Source organism: Sarcophilus harrisii, chromosome 1, assembly GCF_902635505.1.
Source record: "Sarcophilus harrisii chromosome 1, mSarHar1.11, whole genome shotgun sequence".
Classification (NCBI taxonomy): domain Eukaryota; kingdom Metazoa; phylum Chordata; class Mammalia; order Dasyuromorphia; family Dasyuridae; genus Sarcophilus; species Sarcophilus harrisii.
Genome location: NC_045426.1, coordinates 427,691,409 through 427,712,120, shown reverse-complemented (window position 1 = coordinate 427,712,120; position 20,712 = coordinate 427,691,409).

Genomic DNA, 20,712 nt, shown 5'->3' with positions numbered 1-20,712 from the left:
AATATTATTGTTCTGTTAGAAATGACCAACAGGATGATTTCAGAAAGGCTGGAGAGACTTACACGAACTGATGCTGAGTGAAACGAGCAGGGCCAAGAGATCATTATATACTTCAACAATAATACTAGATGATGACCAGTTCTGATGGACCTGGCCATCCTCAGCAATGAGATCAACCAAATCATTTCCAATGGAGCAGTAATGAACTGAACCAGCTATGCCCAGTGAACGAACTCTGGGAGATGATTAAAAACCATTACATTGAATTCCCAATCCCTATATTTTTGCCCACTTGCATTTTTGATTTCCTTCACAAGCTAATTGTACAATATTTCAGAGTCTGATTCTATTTGTACAGCAAAATAACGGTTGGTCATGAATACTTATTGTGTATCTAATTTATATTTTAATATATTTAACATCTACTGGTCATCCTGCCATCTGGGGGAGGGGGTGGGGAGTAAGAGGGGAAAAATTGGAACAAGAGATTTGGCAATTGTCAATGTTGTAAAGTTACCCATACATATAACTTATAAATAAAAGGCTATTAAATTTAAAAAAATATTTCACATATTCTGAATGATTTTTCCACATCTGCCAATTCTTTCAGTATCTGAGGATGTAGTTTCTCTGGGTCATATGACTACCATTTATCACAGTTTGATAGATGCTCTCTTAGTATTTTCTTTTATAAGCACTATCTGCTTCCTATTTGTCATTTTTGTTCCTGTCCTTTCCAGTTTAACTGTTTCCCCTTGACAGAAAAAAGTGTAAACAAAACAAGAATTAAGCAGCGTCTATTTTAGTTATTATCCCATCCATTTCAAACAACACTTGTGTTCCCTCTTTGATTCTCTTTCCCAATATAGCTTTAAAAATCCTATTTTGTTGTCCTTTAGCATCCTTACTGGAAGCTTGCTGAATTCAGCTCATTCTGAGCTGTAGCACCCTTGACACCTTTCTTACAGAACCTTGCCACGCTTTTGTATTCATTCTATGTTATCCTTGCTTTCTTCCATCTTTTATGTCTTAAAAAATTATACTGAACTTAAACCCTAAATAAAATGAGCATTTCAATTGACATAGTACAACATAAAAAGAAGATTACATATGAAACCTTGAATTGCTTTTCCTTTTAAGTGTATCATAAATTCAACATGTTCATGTCCTTTTAAAATCAAGTTGGTAGATGATTTCTTTATGAGTCCATACTGATCTTGTTAGAGAATGCCCACATTTCCTCCTTAACAGAATTATTGCTTTTTTGTATGTTTTCAGCAGTGCATTTTTTGAGAATTTCCTATCCTTCTTGTGCTGTAGAATTTTAATCAATAAGATCTTATATATCCTTCTAAATACTTTGATGTCTACCATCATAAAAATCTAAAGTATACATCCCATTAGGCCTGATTTCCTCTCCTCTATTACAAATACGAAGATGAAATGGTCCCTTCCTCTCAACATCTCATCTTTTTCACCCCAGCTATCAGTTCCTTCTTGTTAGTGAATAGAAGATACAGAATAAAATGTCCCCCTCTCCCACATTTTGAAGGACAAAGTTTTCATTAAAGCAAGTCAAAAAGTTAATAGATACCCTGTTTTTGAAAGTGTGAGAGCTCCAACAAATGTCTGGATAGTTTCTCCATCACTACTGCAATATATCATTCCTGTGTGCCAAGTTTGTGATTTGCTTCCTGAATTCATCTATTCCTTCCTTCTGTCCAGGTACTGTAGTATAGTGTAATGATAATATAGAGTATGCAAACTACAGGCCAATGAGCAAGACTCAAATTAGCAGCAAAATTCTAGAACATGTTATTAAAAAGATGACAAGTAAACATTTAAAACTGTATATCAATAAATCAATTCCTTTAAAATTCTTTCACCCAGAGAAATGAGCCCTCCTACCTTTGATCTACCATAATACTTTGTTCCTCTCCTTATTTTTATGTATTTTCACATTTTATATCTTATGTATTCATCTGATAGCCCACTTTCTGGTGGTGAGACTCTCCAAAATACTTGGGCTTATCTTATCTCTTCTACCAGAATGTTGGTTCTATTAGGGCAGGGACTATATCTCAGTCCTATTTGTATCTCTCCTCATTCCTGCATATCTAATATAATACTTAGCACATAGTAGATGGTCAGTGACTATTTGCTGAATAAATAAAATGGATTTATTCTCAATCAAATTTTGAAGTTTGTCTTTGAGCTCCCTTCTTTCCCATTTTCCTGTCCATGTTTTCCTCATCAACTGCTAACTTTCATGTTGGAAAGAATAACATGGGCCAGTATAAAGCAAAGTATAAATAAACAATATAGCAGTCTCAATGTGTTACTTTTCCCAGTGATATTTTTTTTTTTAACAAAGGGTAATCTTTTCATCCAGAGAAATAAATCTTTGATGACAAAATGTAGTCATTGGGTGAAAGCAACTTCAAGGGTAGAGAAAGAAGAGCCTTCTTTCCCCCTTCTCTTAGTGATAAGGTTTGACTTGGAAAGGAGATAGCAGAAAGATCTGTTTTGTTAACATTTGAGAATATAACCTTAATATAAGGAATTGGGTAGAAAATAGGTTCTGGGGTATCAATTCAGAGATAAGCAGTATGCTTGCAACTATGTCAGCTCTAAGACACTTAGAATTGAAAACCAGACTAGAAGACAATCATTCAGCTTTCTACTTTCAGTGGTGTTAAAATTTTAAAAGACTTGCTGTACATATTTTAAAAGTTGCTAAGAATTCTAGAATGATGGGACACTAGTATATTCTTAAAAGCCAACATTTTGCAGAATTCATGACATACAAATGGTTACAAAATTTGGATGAAATGAAATTTTAAAATTGGCCAGCTGGGATAGAATGCACATATTAACATGTGCATAGATGTATATATATGGGTATAAATATATGTTTATACATGACTACATCAGTACAAAAAGATTTATGATTATGAAATTGTGGTCACTCAGTCCATGAATGAGTGAGGATTTACTCCTCTCCAAGTGTTTTGCAAACCTAAAATCATTATATAAATGTTTTTACCCTTAAGACTATTATCCTGGGGGCAGCTAAGTAGCACAGTGGATAGAGCACAAACCCTGAAGTCAGGAAGATCTGAGTTCAAATCTGGCCTCAGACACTTAACACTTCCCAGCTGTGTGACCCTCAGGTCACTTAACCCCAATTGCCTCAGCAAAAACAAAAACAAAACAAAACACAAAAACACTATTATCCTTCCACATCTTAATAAAAGATCTTCATGAGTTGTCATTCCAGAACTCGATGGTCAGCTTTTTGGTGGCAATCCTCTCCAAACTTAATGTGGTTTTGAGATGACAAAGCACCGAAGGACCACCACTGAACAGATCATATCTGTAAGTTTTCTAGCCTCAGAGATTCTATCAGAAATAACATGGAATAGAGGACAGAATCCTGGACTTGTGTCATAGGATAATAGATTGATACCTGAAAATAACATAAAGAATCATTGAATTCAATATCTTTAATTTATGATGAAGATGCAGAAGGTAACTTATCTAAGGTCACAGAGCCAGTAAGTGGCAGAAGTGGAGGTCAAGGAAGATCTGATTTTGAATCTCAGCTTAGACATTTACAAGCTGAGAGAATCACTTAACCTGATTAGACTAGGAGCAATTTGGGAGCAGGAATTATTTTCTACCTTTCTTTGTAACCCTAGCATTTAGTTCAGTGCCTAGTGCTTACTAGGTGCTTAAGAGATGTTTTTGACTAAGATTGACTGATGTAGTATCCCCTCAGCTTCTTCTTGTCATTTATAAAATGGAGGAAATCATAGCAATTGTTGTCATGAGGATCAAATAATGTGGTATTTGTTGAGTGCTTTGCAAACCTTATAATACCTTAAGTGAAAGCATGGCTGGCATAGACTTCAAGAATCCAGAGTCACCTCTAATACTGAAGAAGAACTGAAGGCATTAGTGGAGGGGGTGCAAGAATGCGCACGTAAGTGTGTGTGTGTGTGTGTGTGTGTGAGAAAGAGAGAGAGAGAGAGAGAGAGAGAGAGAGAGAGAGAGAGAGAGAGAGAGATTGGACTAAGCTGCTTTCCAAACATTCAAAAACAACTCAAGAGACTTAGAAACACCAAACTTTGTGAGGTCACTCCATTTTTATGATATTTTGTACAGGGAGTCAGTCACCTAATTCTCCTCTGACAAGGTGGAACATAGAATGAATGGTCCATGAGTGCTCCTATGATGAGCCTGGGAAGCATGGGAACATATCTCCAAATCTGAATGGCATTTTGTTTCCATCAGGTCCTTTTAGGGCAGGGCTGTCCTTGCAACCATAAAGCTATGAGCTCAGGGATAAAAACCAGATTTTAGAAAAATCTCTGTCAAAATTTCTATAGCAAAAAGAATAAAGTAATTTCCAATATATACTCCATGTATTACAGGAGAATGAATTGCCTCTGAGCTGTCTTTGGAAATCAAACTCGTCTTTTCTTTTTCAAGAAAGAAAGAAATTGCCCAGTTGTTAATGTTGACTACTTGGTCAGGAGGTTGATTCCTAGGAAGCCAATGGGAATGAAATGCTTTTCCTTGTTTTAGTCTAAATGAATTCCTTAGAAAGAAACACTCCTGATTTTGATGCTCACAGTTCATAATTTACAAATGGATTATATTCCAAAAATAACTTTATAGATTAGTTGCTTCTTTCTCTGGATTTAATAGAAACAATCTTACATACAGGACTTAGGTTCCCAAGTCAACCCACAACAGCCTATTTAACTCATAATGTATCTGTAGTGTAACATTGTATCATGAATAACAGAGAACCCAACAGATATTTGATATTCAATAGGTTTTTATTAAATAACTATTGTACACAGACCCCTATGTGGGGAACTGGGGGAGGCAAAGAAATATGATAGGATAATAGCACTGTGCTTAGGAAGTTTCCGGTCTACTAGGGGAAATGTATAAGTCATAAGCATAGATAACTACCATATATAATGATGAATAATAATGTTCTTATAGGAAAATAAAAATATTCAATAAGGTTCCAATTTGAGTTATTATCAAAGATCATGCACAAGTACCATCCAGTTAGTATTTCCCCTTCCTTTCTAAATCGCCTTTCCCTTTTTTTTCTCATTCCCTTCCACTCGATGCCCAGTAAAAAAGAGGCATGGAAGTTCCAATGTGGGGAACATAATGGGATTTTCCTTACTGATTTGTCTTCCCCTTCAACCTTACTGATAAAATTCTAAGAGGACATGATCAGGAATGGAGATATGAATTGGGGTAGTATAAGGAGTAAGACCAGCATGAGGTTTTCTTTCTTTTTTTATTAAAGCTTTTTATTTTTAAAATATATGCAAGGATAATTTTTCAACATTGACCCTTGTAAGACCTTGTGTTCCCATTCTATGCCATCTCTACCCTAGATGTCAAGTAATCAAATATATGTTAAACATGGTAAAAAGATGTTAAATCCAATTTATGCATACATATTTATACAATTATCTTGCTGCACAAGAAAAATCAGATCAAAAAGGGAAAAAATGAGAAAGAAAATAAAATGCAAGCAACAAACAACAAACAACAACAAAAACGGTGAAAATGCTATGTTGTAATCCACACTCAGTTCCCACAGTCCTCTCTCTAAATGTAGATGGTTACACATCTGGATGTAGATGAATCACAAGATCATTGGAACTGGCCTGAATCATCTCATTGTTGACAAGAACCATGTTCATCAGAATTGATCATCATATAATCTTGTTATTGCCATTTACAATGATCTCCTGGTTCTGCTTATTTCACTTAGCATCAGTTCACAACATGGGGTTTTCTATCCCTTTTCCCCTCTCTTCTGGCTCCAGGAAGCATAATTAGGACCAATGGGTGGCAACTTCTATGAAATAGACCTGGTGTCCTAGTGAACACAAGCTCAATACCATATTGCGATATGATAGCCCAAAAAGTGAATATAATGTTTCCCCTTAAATCTTCAACATATCTTAAACTATTAACAAAAATATGATGTTTATAGCTACAGTGGGAGATAGAAAGAGGACTTGGAATGAAGAAGAGGGATTCATAGAGGAAAGGAAAGAGAAGAAATACTTGAGAAGGCTTAGAGCTATTAGAAGAAAAAGGCTAGAGTTTAAAGGAGAAAAAGGCTCCAGGTTAAAGAAAAGTATGTAGATTAGAGACAAAGAAATCAGGCTGGAGAAGAGAGATAAGAAGGGAAGGAAAAGAGACTAATGCATATAAGGACTTGAAGATAAAAAGGAACTCAGCTGAAAGCAAAGAAATCAAGATGAGGAGAAAAGAATAAAGGAAGGAAGCAGAGCAAGACTTCAGCAGAAAGAATGAAAGAAACGCTCAAGATGTGGGAGGAGAGAAAAGAATATGAAGATAAGGTGAAGAAGGAGAAAGAATCAAGGAAAAAGTGGTTGAAAAGACAAGAAAGAAAAGGAAAGGAAAAGGAAATTGGTGGCTGTTGGGAAGGTGTTATTGAGTTAAAGGAAAGAATGATAGCACCCTTCATAGTTGGCTTATAGAAGTTCTCCAGGGAAACTTCAAGCTAGAATTTCCCTTTTTAAAACAAATATGGAAGACAGAAGAATTTTTCAGTGACTTAGTTAGAGAAGGTAAAGTTTGTCTTTGTGACTACCATTTGTTCTGAAAGGGCAGACTGGCTTCTGTAAAGGGTCTTAAAAATGTTAGGGAAAATTAAATATATGCCTTCCCCCCAGTGGAAGAAGAACTCCAAAGTGAAATCAAAGAATAAAAAGAATCTAAAGAGTCAGAGAGGAATTTTGATTAGTGTCAAAAATGTTGGAGAGTGATATCATTTAGATTACTGTCTAAAGAGAAAAAGATGGGGGGATTAGAAATTAAAAGAATTTTTAAATGAATGTTAACATTTTTATGTAATTAGGTGAAAATAACATTATTTAAAATAATAATAATGATAAAATAAAATGTTATTTGTTAGCTTTTTCAATATCTAATGCTGGATTTTACGAGTATTGACTGTGATATGAATAAAGTAATATATTTACATGAAAAATAGGGGGGGAATAGGGAGAAAAATTTGAAAATAAAATCTTATAAAAATGAATGTTGAAAATTGTCTTTATATGTAATTAGAAAAAAATAAAATATTATTTTTAAAAAAAGGATGTGAGGTTTACCCCAAGGAGGAAGAAGTTGGATGCACTGGGGGAATAAACAGACTGTTTGTCATGGAAGAAATAATGCAGAGAATTCACAGGTGTTATTAAATGAGATATACTTGAGTAAATGTGAAAGGATGAATTAATAAGTTATGGCAGTTGATGTTACTCTTCTGAAGGGTTACTAAGAAGTCTCCTGTGTCCCTTGACATGCATGTGTCAAACCAAATGATTACTAAGTTTTTTCTGGTGATTCATGTGGGCACAAATGATATAAGTAGGAAGAATCCAAAAAGTGTTGCTAAAGATTACAAAATTGTGGGAAAGAAATGGAAGACATAAGAGGCACAGATGGTGTTTTTGTCACTGTTCCCTATTGAAGGAAAGGATTTCAGGAAAGCAAGATCGTTTAGGAAAATGAACAACTTTTAAAAATATGGTACTCTGTTTCCTCCAAGAATTTTAGTAGAGATGGGAAGAAATCTGGGGTTTTCTTTGAGGTTTTGCTTAGAGATAATGTAGCAATATTTTCTTCTTAGTTTCTGATTTGGGTATCCCTAGCTCCATAACATTTCATTATTTTCAGAGTTTTCTTTTATTAACTCATTCTCCCAGCTTTACTTCCTGAACTGGGACTTTGTGTTAGGGTCACACAACAACACAACAATTTTTTGAATTGTTGGAAGAAAAGAGGGTGAGAAATGGGAAATGGAAGAGCATTCTTTGATCCTTATATATATTATCTAACATAAGTGCTGTTATCCAAACACCTTAGGATTGGTTCCAGCAAATATATTGTACCTGGAGTGGCCTGCATAGATTAGTGTGCTCCAGGACACACTCTGATTTTTGCTCTCTTGGTGTAAGGCTCATGGACTCCCAAGTCTCAGTTCAGAGTTATAAGAATGCTGCTATAGTCTCATCCTTGGCTAGAGCCTCGTTTGAGCTTTCTTTCATATTCCTACTGTAGCAGGCATATTGCTTTAGGCTTTTAATTTCCCTGCCTTACCCCTGATGCCTAAACTTAAAGGCTTCAAGTGAGTGGTAGTCTTGGCCTGAGCTTTTGTGCCTCAACTCCTTCTCTGGCAACTTTAAGGATACTAAAAAAAAAAAAAAAGTGGTTACTATTGTTTCTGTTTGGATGTCTTGATTCATTACTGTGTCTGGTGCTATTTTTTCATCTTCATTAGAGTAGTTGTGAGAGGTGTGGGCTGTTCTGCTTTTAATCACTCCACCATCACAAGATGAGCCCTCAAAAGGACTTTAAATTGAAAAAAAAAAAGGAAAAGAGAAAACTGTAGGTAGGATTAGGTAGGTAGGTAGATAGGTAGATTAGATAGATAGAGATATAAATGTATATACACATGTATATTATACATAACACATAAAAACACATAAGCATACTTATAAACATAAGTATATACACATATATCCATTAAGATAGATATTACAGAAAGTAATTATAATGTGGGAAATAAAACAGAAATAGAAACATTAAGAAGTTTGCAGGGGACAATATCCAAGCAAGATATCAGTAATAAAGCCCATTTCTTCAAATATCTACAAATAAACCCATGAAACATAGTAACAAAAAAGCAAATTTTACCTTATGGCTATCACTGACAATAAGTAATGATACTCTATGACTGTATATGCCTGTCTTATTCAAAAGAAACACAATAGAGAAAAGGAATTTGGAAGGAAATTGAGTAGTAATATATACTGAAAAGTTGTATTTTTGTGAGGAAAATCAAGAACCAGAGAGAGGTCAGAGGAAGCATGAAACACAGCATGTGGGTAAAGAAACAAGGCTGTTATCAGAGTTTACCACTGACTACTGAGACTTCTTGTTGTTGTCGTCTTTCATTCTCAAAGCAGACCATGACATCAGGAAGCTGATGCCTTGACATGCAAGTGAATTAGATTTAGGTGAGAGAGGGCTGTGCAAGGTCACTTGCTTCACTTCCCCTCCAGAGGCATCTGGGTCCAGTGATGAGATATAGATCAGGATGACTGAAGATGGGCCTGGGTGCAGTGGCAGACTTTTAAATTGAAAAGTAAAAGGAAAGAGAAAACTGTAGATAGATAGATAGATAGATGTATAGACAGATAGATAAATAGATAGAATGATAGATAGATAGATAACTTTTTAAACTAAGGTCTTTACAGGGTCTCAGATTGACTGAAGCCACACCTATTCAACAACTCAAAGGGGAAACAAATGAGGAATTTAGAAAACATCATAAGTCTGAAATAGATGCATCATATGAGAGACTTCAATTTTTCTGGACATCCACTAGAATTTACTCTGGAAAAAGTAGAGCTGCTAAAAGTTTTTTGACTTATCTTAAAGATATTTCCTTCTTCAAAATGTAGAAGAACAACAACATAGATTCTGTTTTGGTTGTGATTCTCATATTCAAAGAGAACCCAATTATTGAAATGAGAATCATGAATTTTTTTAAGGGAAATGATTACTCCAACTTAGGATCATAGATACAAAAAGAGGAAAACCAGAGAGAATCTTATATGCATCTGGAAACATATCAAGAAGTTTTCAAAAAGGATCTGAGAAAATTATACAGAAAAGGTAGATCCAAAAGGATGGGAAGCCTCTTCAAAAATGAAATGTTGCAGACCCCAAAAGAAACAATTCCACTGAAAAAGAAAATCAGAAGTTGTCTAACACAGCCCAGGGAATTCATCAATCAAGATTTTAAAGATAGCTACAAAGAATGGAGGGGCATCTAGGTGGCACAGTAGATAATCAAGGCTGGAGTCAGGAAGACTCATCTTCCTGAGTTGAAATATGCCCCCATTACTGTGTGACCCTAGAAAAGTTACTTAGCCTGTTTATCTCATTTTCTCATTTGTAAAATGAGCTGCAGAAGGAAATGGCAAACCACTAGAGTATCTTTGCCAAAAAGAAAACCCAAATGGAGTCATGAAGAGTCAGATAACTGAAATGGCTTAATAACAAGAGATGGGACTATGAGCAAGTAACAGAATGAATGAATACCTAAAAATGGAGTCTTGAAAGAATCTGATCAGAAGAGCTGAAGCTCAAAATAAGTTGAGGTTGGTGAGAAAAACTCAAAACCAGGAAAAAGTTCTTTTTTAATCATTGGAGAAGAGAAGGTGATCAAAATAGGGATAGGATTGCTGCTTTGGGTGGAAGGCATGATGTAACTGAAGATAGAAAAAAGGCAGAACTGCTCAATTTTAAAATTCTTTCCTTCTGTTTTTCCCTGTGGAGGAAAATAATGTTTGGATTGAAAAAATATAACTGAATAAAAATGTTACTAGTGACTGAATGTCCAAGATAAATAGATTTGGAGAGTATCTAGCTGCCCTAGACAAGTCCAGGCAAACTACAGGAAGTATGGAAATATGCAGTTGCTATTAATATTGATCTGTGAAGAGTCATAATGAATGGATGATGCTTGGTAGGACTGTAGAAGAGCAAATTCTACCTCAAATTTCAAAAAAAAAAAAAAAGGTAAAGAAAATGGTAAATATAAATTCTAGATCAAGAAATTAACTTGAATTTATGGAAATATACTGAAGTATATTTGCAATAGAGATTAATGGGATACTAAACAGACAGGCCTGGAGATCAAGTCAGTGACTTTGCCTAACCCTACCTTTGTGTGGCCAGAAATATTCTATGACAGTTGGCCTTCCTTTGAATATGACTTTCTCTCTAATTATTCTCTCATACCATTGTCTTAAGGGAGAGCAGTTTCCTTTCAAACCTTGTTAAGAAGCCAAGTGCCTGACTCAAGTTAGTCAGCTATTGGACTATTACTGACCATTTTTAAGCCTAGAGTTTAAAACTGCTCTCTTCTCTGAAAAGCTGGTCAAAATAAATCAACATGGACCAGTATATAGAATAAGAAACACACTTTTGGATGGAGCCAATATGAGAATTTGTTGACCATGCCTAATTGTTTTAAATGTCTTTGTTTTCTTTCCCCCAATGTAGGGTGAGATGGAAGGGAGAAAAAAAGTGCTTGAATGGCTGAAAAAATAATTAAAAAATAAACAAATGTAAAATATATCAATAATTTTTTGCTCTTAATTGTAATGAGAACCAGCAATACAACAGTTTAAATTTTCCTCCTAGGTTTTCACAAATTGCCCACATTAATATTTCATCCAAAATATTAACACACCCAGTTTAACAGTAAACTATAGCTTAAACAACAAAGAAACAAAAAAAAGAAACCTATGATCAAGCACTGAAATATACATACTCCCAATTATATTGTATAGTAGTGCTTGCAATAAGAAGGAGAATTACTTTGATCCCTTTTATTCTCCTTCCCTATTTCTTGTGCTTTCCTTGTTCTTTTCTGAATACATCTGGGGAACAAGATATATGGCCCTACAAAGACAATAGAGAGTTCCCAGAGGTCAGGTTCAAGTAAGTAGCAAAAAGAAAAGAGAGACATGAGATTCGAATGGGCCCAACAATTCTCCCCCAGAGCTTTCCTTTTGCCTCTCTCTTCCTTATTACCATTGCTCAGAAAAAAATCCCAGGGGAAGGATATTCCTCAGGCTTCATCACTCCATAGAGACTACATTTCTTGGGCCAAATCAAGTTCCAGACCTGGCAAAATGCCACTTTTTTTACCTCCTTCCTCTATCATTTTCCTGGTCCTATGGGACAATTGTTATTCTCTACTTAACCACCAAGATTCAAAAACTAATGAAGCTGGAGGCACCTGCATCCTTTGATGCTGATTCTCATCTATCTCTAAGGACTAGCTATCTTTAGCTGAAAACATTTGCTTTATATTATTAAATAGATATTTAGCAAACACATAGAAAAGGAAATGGCAGTTACATAGGTACAGCAAAATTTCAGCAAGAACAGACTAATCTCATTATCTTTTTTTTTTTGTTAATCTGCTAAATCAGGAAACTGTTACAAATAGAGTAGACTAATATTTTAGTAAAGCATACAATAAATTCTCTTACACTATTGTTGTGGAAAGGCTGGGATAATGAAAGAAATAATTATTTCTTTCACATTAATAACCAAGTACTGAATTGGGACCAAGATTTTCCCCTTTTCTATTTCTTCATTCCCCATAAGCTATACAGTCAGCCTTTGAAGGGCAGGGCTGATAAAGAGATGAAATCTTGAGCAGATGCACCCTACCAGGAAACCTCAGATCTGTTCAAAAGGTAAAGAAGTTTTAATTTAGGTGAACTGATCAATTATGACCCATGGCAGTTTAGTCAGACAGGTCTTGCTTTTGTCTAAATTATCCTAGACGAGATAATATGGACAAAGATAAGTCTTTTTGATGCCCCCATACTCTCATTAGAATAAACCCATCTCTCTATTATAATATTCATTTTTTCATTACTTTTATCAATCAGTGTTGATTTCTATCCTAAGAAATACCCTATCTTTCAAGGGCTATAAAGCACTGAGTGAGTTCCATGAGTCGTCTTTGGCATTTGAGAATGCTCTTGACATCTTTTATTAATTATTCACTAGCATAATTAATATTAATAAAATGATTAGTTGCCTAGATTTCAATGTCTCTCAAACTTTTTATATACCACAATAACAAGGGTAGCTCAATAGTATAATTAGATGGCATTAGAACTGGTTGAGTGTCTGTACATAAGTAGTTATTTGTGGTTCCATGTTATCTTGGCCAAAGGCCCCTAAGGGAGTGTCACTATTGTCTGTTCTTGGCTCTGTTCTCTTTAACATTGTTATTAAATGACTTGCATAAAGGCCTAAATGACATGTCTATACAATTTACAAATAATAAAAGGCAAAGAAGGGTAGCTAATATTAGATGTCAGAGTCAAGATTTAACAGGATCATGAGAGACTGAATCTAATCAGATAAAATTTAATATAGACACATTTGTTAAATAAACTTCACCACTATAATATGAGAGATACATAGTTGTATAAGAATTAATTTGAAAAAGACCTGTAAGCCACTAGACAGTTGGCTCATTATAAGTCAACAGTGTGATATGGCAGGCAAGATAAACATGCTAAATTACTTTAAGAAAGGCATAATTTTTAAGCTAAATATGTAATAGGCTTGAAGTAATCTGGAATATTATGTCTCATTCTGGGCACCACATTTTTGGCGAAGCATTGAGAAATGAGAGAGTCTAGGGAAGGGCAAACTAGTTGCAGAAAAGCCTCAATTTCATGTAATGAGTAGTTGAAAAAACTGAGGATAGCCTAGAGAAGAAATGACTTATGGAGACATGATAGCTGTCTTTAAGTATTTGAAAAGATGCCATATTGAATGATATTGTAAATTACATTTGTTTTTATTGCTCAGAGATTGGGGGGGGGGGAAGACTTAGGAGCAATAAATGGAAGTTACAAAGTGGAAAATTCAAGCTTCATGTAAGGAAAAAATCCTTAATCATTAGAGTTATCTAAACATGGAATGGGCCACCTTGGAAGACAGTAGTTTCCTCCTCAGTGGAGTTCTTCAAGCAAAAGTTAGATAAGCACTTGTTTTTTAGAGAGAATTCTTGTCTGGATGGGAGCTAAACTAGATGACCTCTGAGGTTCTTCCAGATCTGAGATTCTGTGATTTTCAAAAGAGAATCTTTCCTTCTAGAGCTAAAAGGAAACTTAAGAGCTATTTAGCCCAGTCCCCTAATTTGACAGAAGAGGAATCTAAGACCCTGGAAAATTAAATTATTTGCCCAAGGTCAAATAGGTCAAATTTTAATCTCCAGATTCATTATTATTTCTACTAAAACACGCTTCCTCTCCTCTTAAAAAAATACTGGTACATTACAAGAAGTTATTTATCAATTACAGATATCTAAGATATCTAAAAGGAGAATATGTTACTCATAGATTTAACAAATTCAAATTAGCAAACATTAAACAGCTGTGCTGTGAAGGGACATTGTGATAGACCCTGAAATCATCTAAAGGTCACTTTGGAGATTATAATAAGGCAGTCTTAAACAGTATAGATGACTTTGCTATATTACTAGGCTTTTGAAAGCAAGTGGAAGATGATATAAAGATGTACCTTGTCAGTGGCTGGATGGATATTATCTGAGATTCAGAGTAGTAGGAGAGTCTTCCTGTACCCCCAGAAGCCTCGATTGGGAGCAGGCCAGGTTGGAGGTAAGCCATTGTAGCTGAGTGATGTTTACAAGAAGGGGAACAAGCTATTGCTTTTCTTCAATATCTAAAGCCTAGGCCTGAGACTGAAGTATTTGGAACAAAAGTTACTTTTCTGATTGTCCTCCAAGGAGAAGGAAGCCTTTAGCTCACATCAGCCAGTTTAGCTCCTTCCAACCACATGCTGATTAGACAAATCGACCATCAAAAATAGCAAACCAACCCATTTATCCAAGCAAAACTGTAAACAAAAGTCAGGGAAGTTATATAGACTGAAATGAGTCAAAGAAAACACAACAGCAAAATAGTTTTTTGGTTGGAGGTGGAATCAGATAAAACATGTCTGATGCTCCAGGTAGTAACAACAAAAATAATAGTTATCATTTACATAGTACTATTATATTTGTGAAATGCTTTACATGTATTATCTCATTTTTTCCTCTCATAACAATCCTGGAAAGTAGGTGCTATTATTAGCCTCTTTTTACAGATGAGGAAAATGAGACAGAATTTTCCCAGGGTCACATAGCTAGTAAGTGTCTGAAGCAGGATTTAAACTCAGGTTTTTCTAGCTATAAAAATTGTAACACTCCATTCATTGCATCCCCTAGCTACCATTATCCACTCAGAACTCAATACTTTTGTGTGTTTCTTGATCCAACTCTTTCTTGAAGTCATCTCCAAAACTGTGTATGTAATAAGCTCACAAAATTATGAAGAGGAATGATGCCTCAGCATTCTCTCAGCTAATCAGGAGTCACAATCCCCTCTACCCACTCAGCATTCAGGTCACAGGGCAGTCCCTCAGAAAAAAATGGGTGGAAGCAGAGTTTCACAAGATTCCCTTCAATCATCAAATGGAAAATAGATTTTTTTTGTCAATCGCCATCTTTAGAAATGCTGAAGCAAGGTTACTTGACAACCATCTGTCAGGGATGTTGCAGAAGATATTTCTGCACAGGATGGCAGATTGGGCTAGGTGACCTCTAAGACCCTTTCTAAAAGTAAGATTCTATTATTCTAATATCCCACCTGTCCTGCCACCAAATAATGCTGAGGCAAGCTAAAAAACAGTTACTAGGGTGGGCAGGGGAAGAGTGATGATGACCAACAGATAGTGTCCTGGGTGCTAGCATGATGGGGTCCTAGCAGACTAATAACCAATTAGGAAATGAGGAAGAAAGAAAAATCTTCTGTAGTAATAGGGAGGGAATAGGAATTGCTATGAAGGTCATATCTAATGTTCACAGGGAACAGCAGAAAGCTAATCATCAGCTGGGGAGATCAAGTAACAGCAAGGCAAACTATATAATCTGCTCTTGCCTGCAGACACTTAGAGTCTACTATTATCTGAAAACAGCATGGATGACAAAGGTAGAAAATCTCCAGCTGATGGAAATTTGGAGGAAAATGGAAGGGCCAATTATGAACATATTCAACCAGAAACTAATAGAGAACAGAGTTCCACAAATTAGAACTCTTGTCAAGGTCAATAGCTTGTTGCTTATCTGGATACCCATCAAATTCTGTGGATCCCAGACCTATCCTTGAGGAAAGCATAGAGTCCTGATGTTTCCTGGTAGCTTGGAAGTGACCCAAGGCTCTTGAAGGCCATAAGAATGGAATACAATATCTGGCAGCACCCATTGAGTGGGAAAGCTTTGGATACATTCCCAATGAGAAAATATGTGTCTGTCATCCATGGGCCAATCTGGCCAAATATGAAGACGCTTATCACCAGAAACATGACCATGATCTGACAGATTTGTTTTTGAACATGGCAACTTATACAATCTCTATCTACTAAGCCCCAGAAAATTAGAATACAATAGAATCCCAAACAAAATTATGATTCTCTAAAACTTTTTTAGCCACCAGAAGTTTTTCTTATTGTAGTTATTATTGTAGTTCTTATTGTAGAGTATTTACTGTAGTAGTAAATAGACACAGGGTATATAAATATGTTTGTATATATAATATATTCATACATAGGCATGTACATACATATGTATATATATATGCACACACACTCACAGAGCTTCATTTTCCCTCAGTGCTCCTTTGGGCTTCTGGTTACCCTCACTACATTGCATGAAATATAAGTCATATCCTGTGGTGCCTTTTCATAATGGTAGCTCCATTTCAACACTCTAGAATCCAGGCCCTTTCTTCCCAGTGTGCATTTATGTCCTATTTGTTGGGGTTCAAGGGGAACCCCAAAAGGTTGAGCTTCTAGACCAGTGTCGTGAGGTATCTCAAAAGAATTGCAAGCTCAAACACATCTCTAAGTCAAGGGCCAAGTTTATTATAATTGTAACACCAATTAAAATAGACTGAGTTCCAAAAGAAGTTAGCAAAGAAGCAGGAGCAAGGAGATAAATTTATAAGAAAAAGAGAAACCAGGTGCTTCATGTCACTGATATGTTCATTTTATGGCTTAGAGGTGGAGTTGGGGAGTGGCCTGGTTCTGACTTTGTGCACAAGTACAATATCTATAATTCTCTGGGCAGAGCTGGGGGGGTGAAAGGGAGGAACTTTCCAGAGGTGTGTTTTTAGGCCTGAAATGTCATTAGATCAAATGGTGAACACACAATTTTGTTCTGCACCTGAGTCAACTTTAAATACCTCATTAGTCTCAGAAACTGTTTTCACTAACCAATAGGCTATCTGACAGCTAGCAATATTTGTAGCCATAGCATCCTAGACATTTGGAATAAATTGGGGCAGGATAAACTATGGGAAGGAAAATGTCATTTCCAACTCCATCACTTCCAAAGCCAGGGGACTTTGGGGTTATTACTATTATCTTTCCTAGAAGCTGTACCATATCACTATTTAGAGTTAGGCCATTGCTTTAAGAATATTGTCAAATCAATGCTCTCTGAAAGTACATAGTTCACTCTAGTTCAAGATTTCTTAATATTTGGGGGTAATAGACCCTTTTGGCAGTGTGGGGAAGACTATGGATTCCTCAGAATAATAAATGCATAAAATAAATACATAGGATTACAAAGGAAACTAGAGGATAGTGAAAGCAAAGATGAAATCACATTAAATTAAATTTAAAAATTATCCTTAGATACCTTGGGGGTCCACAAACCTCAGATGGAGAACTCTTTTTCTATAATCAACTTTTGTCTACCATGTGAAAGCAGGTAAGCCATGGGAGAGATGTGAAAACAGAGCCAGCTGGCAAAGTGGTCCATGATGATAATCCTGGTCTCTGGCCTTCTCAGTAGCCATGTACTTGAGACAGTGGCTCCTGCCTGCACCTTGCTCTGCAGCTTTCATTAGTAGCTGTGAGGTCCACTGTGATACCACAGGATGGTCAGAGTGCTCACTATATTTATATGTCTAATATTTCTGTTTGAATTGAGGAAAAGGAAAAAAAAAAGGCCAGATCTAGCAAAAGGCAATTCACAAATATGTAGCGGACAGGGATTGAGCTAAAGAGGGAGGTACATTTACACCATGTTTCTGACTCATTTGATAAATGTGGAGTCTTCTACTCAGAAGATAAAGAATGAATATAATTAGCCTGAGGTGGAATCAAGAAGACATTTCCCAATTCAAGTGTCTAAGGAACTTGGCTTTCTTCCTTCATTTTTCTCTCAATTATTTTTTCCAGAAAAGACCTTCTAAAATGGCAAACTTCTATGATTTTTTGAAAAATTCATTTGAAATTTTGTAAGTCTTTTTTTACCTTCTCATGCTTTCTCCCAGAGTTTAAAATTTAGGTAAATTTGCAGGTGTCATATGCCTGTTGATTAAAGAAAATGATATTGAATTAACCATATACTTCCTTCAAGGAGCTTTGATTTTTTACTAATTTGGCAGTTCATTCCTACTAATATAGAAATCCTATGCTTTATGAGAGTTGCTGTAGCATAATAATAATAATTCTAATTACATAGCAGACAATCTTCTAATGTTGAGCGTTTGTGTTAGCTAGAGTGGATTCCCAAACAACAAGTATATAAGGATGTTAGCACGCAATAGCAATCATCCCATTGGAAGAAAAATTATATCACTCTGCTCATATCTGAAGCCTTTAGAGCTTAGAAGAATTTGCTAGATCTTGCACCCTGCTGACATAGCCACCAAGGAACCAAGATTACTTTCATGCCATGCTAGACTTTGACATATGGAATATGCTAATATGATTGCTAGGTGATATAGTCAGGAAGACTAAAGTTCAGATTCAAGCTTAGACACATTACTAACTGTGTGACCTTGAGTAAGTTACTTAACCTCAATCTCAGTTTCCTCATCTGTAAAATGGGATAATAGCAACAGAGTGGTTTGCAAATCTTAAACAAGCACTATGTAAATGCTAGCTACTATTATTATAAAATATACAGATAAGTATAGCACACTAAATGTTGTCAAATGGTCTGACAAAAACACAAGTTTAGGTGAAACAATTTTATAGACAATAGTTTGCCAGCAAAAATATTATAAATGGGCAACTAAAATTCAAAATCTGTAGGCTAAAATGCTGTCCTTCAGAGACTGAGTCCCTAACAGGACTTAGATGAGGCTCTTCAAATGGGCTAATAGACCTAAGATGCAAATACCCAATAGATCAGCTTGTTAAGGGGGCCTCTGAGGTTGGTGGCTTTCAGACAATGGGAAGACAACAAATTAGAGAGGGAAAGATTTTTCTCAGTTATAGAGGCCAGAAAAATTGATCATCCTTTGAATAAGCTTCTGGGAATGGAGATAAGAAACAAACAAACAAAAATCCAATAACTTCCTGGAAACACGATAAGAAAAGGGATTTACTCTTCCTCTATTTTATAATCTAGCTAGAGAGACATCAAACAAAGACTGTATTTCAGGATTTCACACCTGGAGAAAGTATAGTCTAGGTCTCCAGAGGAACAAAACAATGGAAACCCTGAGCTATCATTTGGATCAAAATTTGAATCTGAGGATTTAGGATTCAATTATCACTCCCTCTCTGACAATGAGTAATCAATAAGAAAATAACTCAATTTGCAGAAGTTAAGATGAGAGTAAAAATTTTCAATATTTTGTCTTTCTTCTGTGAAAACACTAAGCTACCAAGAAGTAGATTGGTAGAATCATTACCTTGATTCCTCTTTGTTGTGGAGTCTACAACTAATAAGAAAAGGGTCCTTATAAATAAACTGTTTTGCATAATGTTTAACATCTCTTGTGATTATTTTAGCAACCTAAATAAAAGACAGAAATACTCAGACTTGGTATCAGGGCTGAACAGACCCAGATTGGACATTATAGTAAGGAACTCTGCTTTTAGGGTCAGGCTTTATTATATTAACAAATTTTCAAAATAGCTTTCTTTAGTTTAGGTTCCCCTGGGTGAACTCTACCCAGAGAATTATGGGTATTGTACCTATGCACAAAGTCAGAACCTGAAGACTTCTCAACTTTACCTCTAAGCCATAAAATTAGCATATTAGTGACATGAAGCACTTGGTTTCTCTTTTTCCTATAAATTTATCTCCTTGCCCCTCATTCTTTGCTAACTTCTTTTGGAACCTAGTCTGCTCTAATTGGTATTACAATTATAATAAACTTTGCCATTTGATTTGGAAAAAAAAACAAAAACAAAAAACAAAATTGCTTTAGTTTGAATATCTTTATGGGGTATGTGCCTACATATAACTGAATATGGGAAATATGTGATAGTTTTATACTAGATAAAGTACCTCAATTGGCTAAGGTCCATCAATAACTTAACAGATATTGCCTGTTTTGACACTTCTGTTCCCAACCAAATGGTTTATTATATAACAGTCCTCATTAGAGACTGTTAGCAGATCAAAAAATATTCATGAAAAGCACCCTTGGCATTGGGAACAAAGGAGCCTGCAAAAACACACTCGATCATTTTTCAGCTTTTACAAACAGTCCCCAATCAAGAGTATTCCTCAGATAAATAAACAAAACATTATGTAAAGGACTGAAGCATCAACACAGGAACAATCTATTAATTGTCTGTCATTGGTGGGAATGAGCTGGCAGAGAGACTCCCACTGGGATTTAGTTCTTCTCTTATGGATGCTTCACCCATGTGGAACTTGGCACTAAATTTGCCTTATGTGAACCCCAAAATGTAATGTTTTATGGGCTTTCTAATAATATTAACTCACATTTTTCTAGCATTTAAAAATATGGGAAGCATCTTTTTTCTTTACAATAGCCCTCTGAGATAAGTAGTACGAATATTACTATTCTTATGACAGATGAAAAAAATGAGGCAGAAAACCTAAGTGGTTTGCCCAAGGTCACATAACTAGTAAGTTTCAGATCTGGTCCTTTGAACTTATATCTTCTAAGCCTTAGATCAGTTCTCTTTCCACTATGCCTTTTTTTTTTCAAGGAATTCTTTACCTGGTTGGTGGGAGGAAGGCTCCAG